Source organism: Podarcis tiliguerta (genome assembly GCF_965153285.1).
Source record: "Podarcis tiliguerta genome assembly, chromosome: 13".
NCBI classification, from domain to species: Eukaryota; Metazoa; Chordata; class Lepidosauria; order Squamata; family Lacertidae; genus Podarcis; species Podarcis tiliguerta.
Window position 1 is genome coordinate 30,588,704 of NC_139546.1, and position 11,375 is coordinate 30,600,078.

Below are 11,375 nucleotides of genomic sequence, written 5' to 3' on the forward strand. Positions count from 1 at the left end.
TTGCTTCCGCATTCTGATCTGTACTGTAGGCCTGTATGATAAATTGAGTCCTCTGTTAAAGAGGGCACGTATTGCGGTGCGACCTAGAAAACCGACACCCTGTGTTGTGGGTGGGTACGATTGGTCAGCCACAACACCCGATTGGTAGGTCCCTCAAAACTGGGTGCAATCTGGCCAATGGGACACAGTCCAAACAGTTCGTGACCCAGAGTTTTCTCATTCGGTGCGTGCATCCAGAACACCTGTGCACCTCATCCTACTTTTAGGGCTTTGGGCTTGACCTTGTTTTGCCATCGTGTGTCATCTGTCGTTGGGACAGAGGCATGGCAGGAATTTCCCCCACTTGGCTGATTGGCTGTTGCCATTTGGGTTTTGCCTGCCACGTAGCAAATTGTCACAACTTGTAAGGTTTTGGATAGGCTCTGGTTCAGGTGATAGGGATGGGAGGACGCTCTCGCCATCCCTATGTGAAGGGTATTCCGTTAAAGGAATCCAGGAACTCGATGGTTTGGTCAACCCCTGAGAGGGGGTTGTGCCCGTGCCTGAGTCCAGGGGGGCAACTGGGTGGCGGAGATAGCCTGTTTACGGCTTTCCACTTATCCAGGTGTTCATCCTTGGCTGACCTATGCTGGAACCCTGGGTCAGCGCTACCTGCATGACAGGAACTAGTTGAACCAGAGCCTATGCAACCAGTCACTTGCTGTAATCAATAAAGTTGTGGGCTAAATTCTGCCAAAAAGCAAACCAAAATTTGATTCATGTGTGAATTTATTTAGGGGGGAGGTTTCTAGGTCTGAACACGCAATTACCAATTATCACTACATTGAGATACCTTCCAATAACTCTCTGAAACAAAGTACAGTGAATTACAGAATTACGGAAGTACTGTGAATTACAGAATTATGGAACTCGGGGGGGGGGGAGGTTAGGGATTACCAGTGGATATCACTTGTTATTCTTCCAAAGGATTATTGCATCTGAACCAGGAAGCTGCTTCCTGATTCTTTTTCATACATAAGAATAAAGGGGGGCCCTTCAGAATACCAGTGTGTGCTTCTCTATGAGTATGTGTTTTACCCGTAGTGAATTGAGCAGAACAGAAGGTGAGAGGCTGCAGGGTGCCAAATTCTGGGTTCACACAGGGTGCTGCCAAAATTTGAAAGATTGAAGTCTACCCATAGGTCCAAGGAAGGGTTTCTTCTGAAGCAGCCTGTGATTGCCTGCCTCCTTTACAGTAGGTGGGCCTGTGCTTCCCAAAACTTAGCATTTTAAATTTAATAATTCTAAAATTATTATTATTCAAAATACAGTAATCAAATCAATAGAATTTACTATGAGTTTCCTTGTCGAACAATCTTCAACATTTATACAGTCAGTGAAATTTATTTTCCCTATTTTTACATGCTTACAAGGAACAACCAGGCTTTGAATCATTTATATTTTTAAAATTGTTTTTTATTAAGTTTCAACATCTTTAACATATACAGTCAAAACACAGTTTCATATTTTATTTTTGTCCCATCGCCCCCCCATTTTCCATGAAGTTGTTGTTTCTCTCCTTCTGCTGCACCCTATCTTCTACCTACCAAATCATAACCACAATATTATAATCTAATCTATTATATTTCAAATCTAATCTAACCATTTCATCTTTTGTATCCCATTCTAATATCAATTTATACATTTTTGAAATCTGTTTTTCTTTTCCTTCAAGAAAAATCTTTTCAGAATCAGAACTTCATTCTATAAACACATTTTTAAACAACTCATTAATTTCATAATATTGAAACCAATCTATTACCCATTCTCGGATTTCTTCAAACTTTTTCAATTTGCATACATTTCCAGAAAAATAAAGTATGTCTCTATATCTGCCCCAATTCTCCATCATATTAAGTTTCTTTTGTGTACTAGTTTCTACAGGGGATAGCCATAAAGGTGTTTCCCTTTCAAGTAGATCTTGGAATCTTGTCCACATTCCATATGCTTTGAATCATTTCTACTTCTTAGATGTGGGAACATGATGGAATTCATTGAGGTCATTGTGTCTACTCTGTTTCTCTCATTTTTTGACATCTGGGTTTATACCACTATCCTGGCTAAACAAAAGGGCTTCACTAATTTTGAGCTATTCCAGGGCTAGCTGGTATGTTTTCCCATTCTGTACCCACAATCAGTCTTCCAAATTCAGTGGAAGAATCCTTAGTGGAGAACTATCTAGCTCTGCAGTCACAGATCCTGTGGAGAAGAAGGGATAAAGCTCCCCAACACCAAGTGTTTTATAAGTCTGCAATTTCCTTTTACTGCAGACATCATAAAAAGATAAGCTTCCAACTGATTTATCTAGGAATATTCCTAATTTTGTAAGCTTTCCATACACTTTCAGGCGGGTCCATGGCTCTGTCCGAGCCCAGTATTTTTTCCCATCATCACATCCTATGACCCAGTAGCCATTCTCAGGAGACAGGGTGATCACCCCCTTTCTAGAAGCGGTTGCAGAGGCAACTCCCAAGTCCCAGGTTTTCTTCTGACCAATCTCCACCTCCCAGTAATGTTTGCCTTCTGAAAATCCACATTTTGCCAGAATGAATGTGTGGGAGTCAAACCGCTTCTCCCAGTCAGAAACCTGTGAAACAGTTCTTGTGTTCCAAACACTTTTGCCATCTTCAGACACTTTTAGCTTTGGGTGAGCTGTCCTGGGGTCCAAGATCACATCAACTGCAACAAAAAGAAAGGCCTTGATTCAAAGGCACAGACTTAAAGAAAGCGTATAATATATAAATTAAGTAAGGCTGTCTGTGGGCATCTCTCTTTTAAGTCACCCGACTGTGGACCACACTCTCATCTGTCTGCTGGACAGCTGCATATTCCTGCAATGCAGGGAGTTGGACCAGCTGATCCTCAGGGTCCCTTGCAACTCTACAATTCTATGATTCTATGATATGATGACTAATACAAATATCTATCCAAGCTTTCTGCATTGCATGATTCACCCTCACTCTACAACAATTATTCTATGTTCCTCAACATATCTCCTTATGCTTTAGCCATCTGCAACATGTTTAATGTGCTAAGCACATTCTTGTCACATTAATGATGGTCATCCTCACTTTTGCATGTGCTTACCTGTCAGTCCATTTCCACATTGATCTACCCTTCCTGTATACCTATTGCTTAAACACATTGTCCAAAGTATTTCCCCTCAAAATGTGCATTTAAAAATGTTTGGCTTTTCTTAAGCCAAACAGTATTGGATAAGTAAATTAGTCCAGTAGGTATGGATCTGGATTACAATTCCCATCAGCCCCGAAAAGTATGACCAATAGCAAGGGATGTTGGGATTTGCAGTCAAGCACCATCTGGCAGTACACAGGTTGAGCTACCCACTACAGGGTGACTGGAAGAAGCCCTAGTCAACAAACAGCAGTTTGCAGAGGTTGCTGGTTTCTCTCCAATATCCATTCTGTTTGCACATGATTTTGCATCCTCCTCACCTCTGTAGCAGCGGGCATCTAAGAATTCTGTGAATAAAGGAATGAACATAAAGGTTTCATTGCTTAGAACATACTGTTTGAAATCAGTTGGGTTTAACTTAGTTTCGACTAAAGTACATCTTTTTGATTTCAATAGGTCTTTGCTATGTATGACCCAAGCCTTCTTCCACTGTGGTAAAAGTGTGTGGTGGGTCAGGAGATGCATGTGTAAGCCCCACGCCCCCACATCCTTATGTTCATAGGCTCCTTTCTGATCTTGATGCAATGAGCGTGAATGTCTAAAGGGGGCTTTAACCTGCTTTCGGCTGAACATACATGGAAGCTTTAGTGTGAGAACCCTGGCGGATTCAGATCGTGTTTAATTAAATGCTTTTTCACCGCATGAACTAAGGTCTGGAAGATCCTGTATGTAGATGGATATTGTGGGTGGATTTAATAAACCACCCTTTGTCAAAATACCACGATCAAAACAACTATTATAATAAATATTTCATTAAAAATATATATTCTAAAAGTGTAAGTCAGTATCTACTCATCGCAAGCACAACTATAAAGCATAATATAATATATTGCTTAGATGAGAAAAATGCAGCACTGACAGCTTTTTCAAAACTCTGCACAGATATGATATGAAATGAAATTTAGCAGCTGCTCAAATCCCCTTATGCCCAAAACTGATGAAAATTTGATAATACAAAAACTTGAAGTGTGTCTCCTCTTTGGAACACACCCTTTTTGGTTAATTCCTGGACTAAGTGCAAAGAAAACGGAGAAATGAAGTGGTTGTGGCACGTGTGGTATTTTTATGATTCAGGAATATATATTTTTGCAACACATATACAAATTTTAGACTACTTGTCTTTTTCGATCTTCAAGATTTCTGCAAAATAAAATTTGCATGGCTTAGAAATGAAGAGCCTCATTCAAATTAAAAAATAAAAACAAATTCCAAGAAAATCAGTTTGTAATCTGGAATTAGTAACAAAGACTTGTACCCAAAGGACCTCTTCCACTGATAGAAGTCTTCTTCTGTCAAATGTTTAATTTATGTTTTAAAATTTGCATATTGTATATTTTATTGTAAGATGCTTTGATACCTCTATAGGATATGCATTTTATAATAAATAAATATAATACCCCTTCTTCAGAGGAAGGGAACCTTTGGTTCAGGTTGAGTCAAAATGAAGGGGAGGAGGGTAAAGGGGAAAATATTTTAAGTGGGTGCATTACTTGCATCGGTGGTTTTTCTTAAGTCTTTGGTGTCAAAAGTGCCTCTTTTCTCTTTTCCGATTTATAGAGAAAGAGAGCACTGCTAACTGCCATGTCAAGACCAAGTATGGCTGTTTGGCAATGACACAACATTCATTGCGCAGATCAAAACCAAACTAGACACTTGATGCCCCTATTTTCATCAGAGAAATGTTGGTGGGTATGATATGTTTCTGGGGCAGACCCAAGCTGCTCAGCAAACATACATAGGATGGCAAAATGGAGGAAGTCACTTGGATTCTGCATGTTCAAAAACTGAAAGATTTTGCAAGACTTACCACTCTCTGCTTTTAATTTATCTGCTATAGAGGGCAAGGGGAGAAAAAAAAAGAATGAATTACATTTCCATATATATATATATATATATATATATATATATACACACACACACACACACACACACACACACACATTTTTATTAATTTTTTAACATATCATTTCCAACAGTCATTTAACATAACTTCTTATCTTATACAATATTTTAGACTTCCGTAAACAACCTCTGAAAACTTTCCGTTCTTTATCACTTGTTCTGCATTCTTAATTTCTCTATCACTTTTAATTATCATTAACTAATAATTCTCTTCATAGTCTTCCTTGCAATATTTCACATAATCCTCCTTACAGAACTTCTTGCAGTCCTACTAGTGTAATCTGTTTATTACAATTGCTTTTCAAATAGTTCAGATATTTACTCCAGTCTTCTAAGAATCTCTGGTCCCGCAGGTTTCAAATCCTTCCTGTTAATTTATCTAATTCTGCACAGTCCATTAATTTCATTTGCCATTCTTCTTTCATCAGTAATTCTTCTGGCTTCCATTTTTGTGCCAATAATATTCTTGCTGCCGTTGTTGCATATAAAAACAACTTACAATTCTGTCTGTTAATATCCTCCCCTACAATGCCAAGTAAAAATGCTTCTGGTTTTTTAGTAAATGTATATTTCAACATCTTTTTCATCTCGTTGTATACCATCTCCCAGAAGTGTTTCACTTTCTTACATTCCCACCACATGTGGTTAAAAGTTCCTTCTTTTTCTTTACATTTCCAACATTTATTACTTATTTTATACATTTTAGCTAATTTCACAGGGGTGATATACCACCTATACATCATTTTCATCACATTTTCTTTCAAAGCATTGCATGCTGTAAATTTTAATCCTTCTTTACACAGTTTTTCCCAATCTTTTAACTGTATATGATACCCAAAATCTTTGGCCCAATGTATCATAACCGACTTTACCGCTTTATCTTTCAAATGCCATTTGAGCAGCAATTTATACATTTTAGACAAAATTTTATAATCATTATTCAATATTACTATTTCAAATTTTGATTTATTATAATAAAATCCTTTTCCCTTCAAATCCTGTTTAAACATTTCATCGACTTGGCGATAGTGCAGCCAATCATATCCTTTAACCTCTTCATAGGGTTTCAGTTTCCATTTACTTCCTTCCTTTTGTATTAATTTTTCATAGGTGACCCAACTTTTACTCATATTTGTCTTTTTCTCACTCATTGCTTCTAATGGGGAAACCCACCACAGTGTTTTATGTTCTATTAGGTTTTTATACCTAACCCAGATTTCAAATAGAGATCTTCGGAATATATGGTTACCAAAGAATACACATTCCAACCAAATCTATTATCATAACCCTCCAAATCTAACAGATCTGTATTTTCTAACAACATCCATTCCTTTAACCAATAGAGGCAAGACGCTTCATAATACAATTTCAAGTCTGGCAGGGCGAAGCCCCCTCTTTCTTTAACATCTGTTATAACAACTTATATTCTTGGTTTCTTCCCCTGCCATCTTCTGCCTTTCCTTAAAAATTGCTGCCCCCTTGATTATTGGAATTGCTTGATATAAAAATAACATCTTTGGTAGCACATTCATTTTAATGACAGAAATCCTTCCCCATACTTCCAGATCTCTTTTAATTCCATTCCACACCGGTGTATAATTATTCTGAAAAAGGTCTATATTCTTTATGTTATATATATGTTAACCATATTCCTAAATATTTAACTTTTTTGACAGTTTTTATACAGATCTGTTGCTGCAACATATCCACCAGGTCTTGTTTCATGTTTTTAACTACCATTTTAGTTTTCTTTTTGTTCAATTTAAAACCTGCTACATGCCCAAATTGTTCTATTTCTTCTAATACTTCTTTAGCACTGGTTAATGTTTCTTCTATTGCTAATACCAAGTCATCTGCAAAGGCTTTCACTTTATGTTACTTCCGACTGACTGAAATTCCTTTTATTTTTTCATTTCTCCTTATTGTCCTTAGAAAGACTTCCAGTACTGATTTGAATAATAATGGTGATAGTGGGCACCCTTGTCTTGTACCTTTCGTAATTTCAATATTTTCTGTTATTATATTGTTTACTATCAGTTTTGCTTTTTGTCCTCCCAAAGGACAGGTAGACCTCCTATTCCTTCCCTCAGCCTTGCCCCAACCTTGCAGCTGCACAGGTACAAGCCCTCAGTCAGCCTGGACTTAGGAATTCATAAAGCTGAAGAAAACAAATGGGCCTGTGGTTTGCTTGTCTTCAGTATGGAGCAAAAGCAAGAGAGGCAGTTCAGCTGGGAGGATAATATGTCCTGTGCTGTACACCATCCGATTCCCTCCAGAAAAGTTCCTTCTATTGGCAAGGGGAAATTCCCTCATCACCACTAAAATGCCTGAGAGGACTTGGGTTCAGAAGGTGTGCTGTGACGCACAACATTGGTCTGGGAAGATTGGATCAGGTGCATCTGAATCATTGCCTGCTCGCCCCCAGCCCCCTTCCTAACCACAACAATTCCTCTGCCTTTTTTTCAGGACTAATCCTCCTTTCCCTATACACTTCCTTCTAATGGTACTTTCTTTTCAAATCTGAATGGAAGCTTTGCTTTAGCTTTAATCACTGTACAGCAGTGCTGGTTTTCAGTGCTTTAAAGCGTAAATGTACATACATAAATATCCAGAAGTACATCATTCAATTAACTCAAGCAGGAACCTCACCTGGTATTATTCTTCTGCTTTCTTCACCATATCTACTTTGTGAATTCTTACGTTTCTCTGGAAAAGGAACGCAGAAAGGCAATGCATGTTTATGGGTGGAATGGGCTCTATGTTTTCCATTACTAATACAGGATGAGAAGGTAGCTATTATTATGCTATATTGTGTGTGCCACATCTGAGAATCCTGGTAGACTAAATGCAGAAGAGCAAAGGGAGGCACATTTCTCCAAAAGTGGTAGAGAAAAGACAGGTTGGCCATCCTATTCCTCCCCTCAGCCTTTGCCAAACCTGCCTCAAAATAGCCAAGGATGAGGGTTGTGCAGATGCACAGGCACAAGCCTTGGAGTTTGTAAAGCTGAAGGGAACAAACAGGCCTGTAGTTTGGTTGTCTTAAGCATGGAGCTGAACTGGGAGAGGCAATTCAGCCTGGGGGATATGTGGACTGTAGGGGCAACAAGGCGAAGTGGGACTGAGCCACAAAGCTCCTTGAGGGAGAATCAGAAACAAATACCAAACAGGGAGATCATATACTTATTTGTAAATGAAACTGAGTGGGAGCTTACAATATTTTGCAAAACAGGGTCCTTTGAAGTATGAGTGATTGATACATTTTAAAAATCATAGAAACAGTGGATGACACAAATACACCTAAAACAAAAGTGTTTCCTTATTCTCTTGAAATATTTCATATTCCTTCATTTTGCTGCACAGGTTCAGCCAAATTTGAGAATCATTTTGACCAAGCTCACAATGCAACATGTATGAAAGGGACAAAATATTTGCGAGGGGAGTCATTTTGGCAAACAAATAAGTGAACTGGAATAGGAATTCCTATCCCAGCCCCCAGCTTCAAAATGTCTTTTAAAAAAGAGAGGCAAGTTCTAAAAGAAGATGCAATTTCCTCATGGTGCATACTTCTGCATTCTCCCTTTGAAACATTTATGGGGTCATTTTGAGGGCTCATTAACAACTTCTGAAACCAAACTTAAAGACCTAACCATGATTTCCCACCTGTAAACAAAGGGGAAATTGAAGAAATCCCACTCCTTTTATCAAACACATCTTTACCTTTAATGAAACAAATCAATATGGCAATGATTGCAAGAATAGCTATGATGGCTACTGCAAGCAGTGCCCAGGAAACAGATTTCCAAGCAGAGCAATCTGAGGTAGAGTTTCCTGCAAAACAGAAATGTCAAAGAAGTTAATATAACTATCATTTATTTACTTACTTACTTACTTATTTATACATACCCCACCCATCTGGCTGGGTTTCCCCAGCCACTCTGTGCAGCTCCTAACAGAATATTAAAAACACGACAAAAAATTCTCTAATCTCCCCTTTGGCCCATTTTCTCATCAGTTTGTTTTCGACAGCTGGAGATATATAGATAAATAATCAGCACACAAATTTGTGCAGATTCTTGAGCATTTTTCCTAATATACATATTTTCCTTATAAAAGCTGCCCTAGTATAATCTATTTTTGTACATTAATCTCCCTAATATAAATATTTTTGTATTTACTTTCCCTAATATGTTTTAATATGTAATTTGTCACTTACATGATTTATTTAATCACTTCAAATATTATTTAATATAATTTTACACATACCATAAGCTGTGCCATCCCCCTCTCCCACACAGGACAGAGTAGTCCTCATTACCTGAAGCAGAGAGACTTAAGGTATTTAGAAATTGTGCTCCTTCATTATGTGATGCTCTTAAATGTCCAAATGGAGCTTTTGGGGGGGGGGGAATAGTGAGTGAATTTTTCATAACCAATAGAAACCTTTAAAATCCTACTACAACACCCTGTGGTAGAAAATGAGTTCAATTCCTTTTCAAAGTATGGGAAGGCCCTATCAGAATGGGTGCCTTGTGACCCCTTGTGATATGTGGACTCCATATGAGTTGCAGAGCAGTCTTGTGAGGTATTATGGGCCTATCTTATTGCATTTGCTGCATTTGGCTTCAGTTGCTGTGGCCAGCAGTTGTAGACGGTTTTGTTTTATCTGTCTGTTGAGCTGAGCTCCAGATCCTTGTCCTCTTCACTAATTCTAACTTGCTGATAGTTGGCTGTAGGAAAAGTCTTGCCTTAGATATTTCTTTTCAGGCTGTGTTCTTCATATTTTTTTACCCCCAAAAAAGTTCAAAATGACTTTTTTAAAAAAAAAATCTGTAAATAATGCAACCATCTAAATAATCCAGAATGTGCTCTAGATCAAGGACTTCAAAACAGTTTATCCTTGAGTCCCCAACCCTCCCATTGGTGCTGTTTGTTCCTGAGGATGCTGCAAGAAACACCTTCAGGTCTGGTTGGGAAGGAGTTGGCAAGTCCTGTTCCCTCCCCTCATAATCTAGATTGTGACGTGAAACACTGCAGCTGCTTTTTCTTCAGATGAAATGAGACCTGTATGAGCACAAGTTTTGGATATGCATATGTGAATAATGTAGTTTGTGTTTTGTCTCTTAATGACTTCAACAGGAAGTCACAAATAAACAGTTTAAAGTTCCTGATGTGTTTTAATGAGATCTAAAGTTGATCCTGAACTACAAAAAGGTATAGATTTAGTTGCTTGGATTCCCTCAGCATCTGTAATAGGAGCATAGCCCCGAAAGCAGGCACACATTTCCTGATTCTGGTAACCTGATATATACAAGTAAGGGTTCCTTGATGAGAATTATGGGAGGTGTGGGAAGGGCCCATTAATTTGTAGGAGTCCATCAGCTGTGAAGCAAGAGGAGCCTCAAGCACATATGAAGTTCTGGTTCATAGCCTGCATTTAAGTACTTTACCAAGTCTATGACAACACAGCACATTTCTGGTGTTTCTCTGAACCTTTTACCTAATAAAGACATTGGTGTTCCCAGGATTACAGCACAGAAGGAAGCAAAAATTGTATATTCCGTGAGAGCCAAGTCTCTTGTTCCTCTTCAGGCTCTTCTGATCTGAAATAAAAGCAACAATGCCAGCAAAAATAAATATGTGCCAATAACATGAAATGGCTTTCTGTAACATTCATGCAAATGCGAAAACAGCCCACCTGATTCAAAATTAAGGAAGAGCACATTTAACCTGTTTAGTATAACTGTAACTACCACGGCTATGTGCCTTTCTACCAGGCTGCTTCAGGGGGATCAAAATTTTCTGGGACTGACCTTTCGCTGAGGATGAACTGTTATAAGAAAGGTGGGGAAAGCTTTTTTAATATAAAATCATCACCATCATCTCAATCATCTCCATCTTTTAAGAAAATAGTACAGTGGTACCTCGGGTTAAGAACTTAATTTGTTCTGGATGTCCACTCTTAACCTGAAACTGTTCTTAACCTGAGGTACCACTTTGGCTAATGGGGCCTCCTGCTGCCACCGCGCCACCACCACACGATTTCTGTTCTCATCCTGAAGCAAAGTTCTTAACCGGAGGTACTATTTCTGGGTTAGTGGAGTCTTTAACCTGAAGCGTATGTAACCTGAACCATATGTAACCCGAGGTACCACTGTATTAGCAAAAATGAGACAAACACAACCTATTTTACAAACAAGAGGTCACTGACACAAATAGTGCAACAAGGCTGGTGTACATTT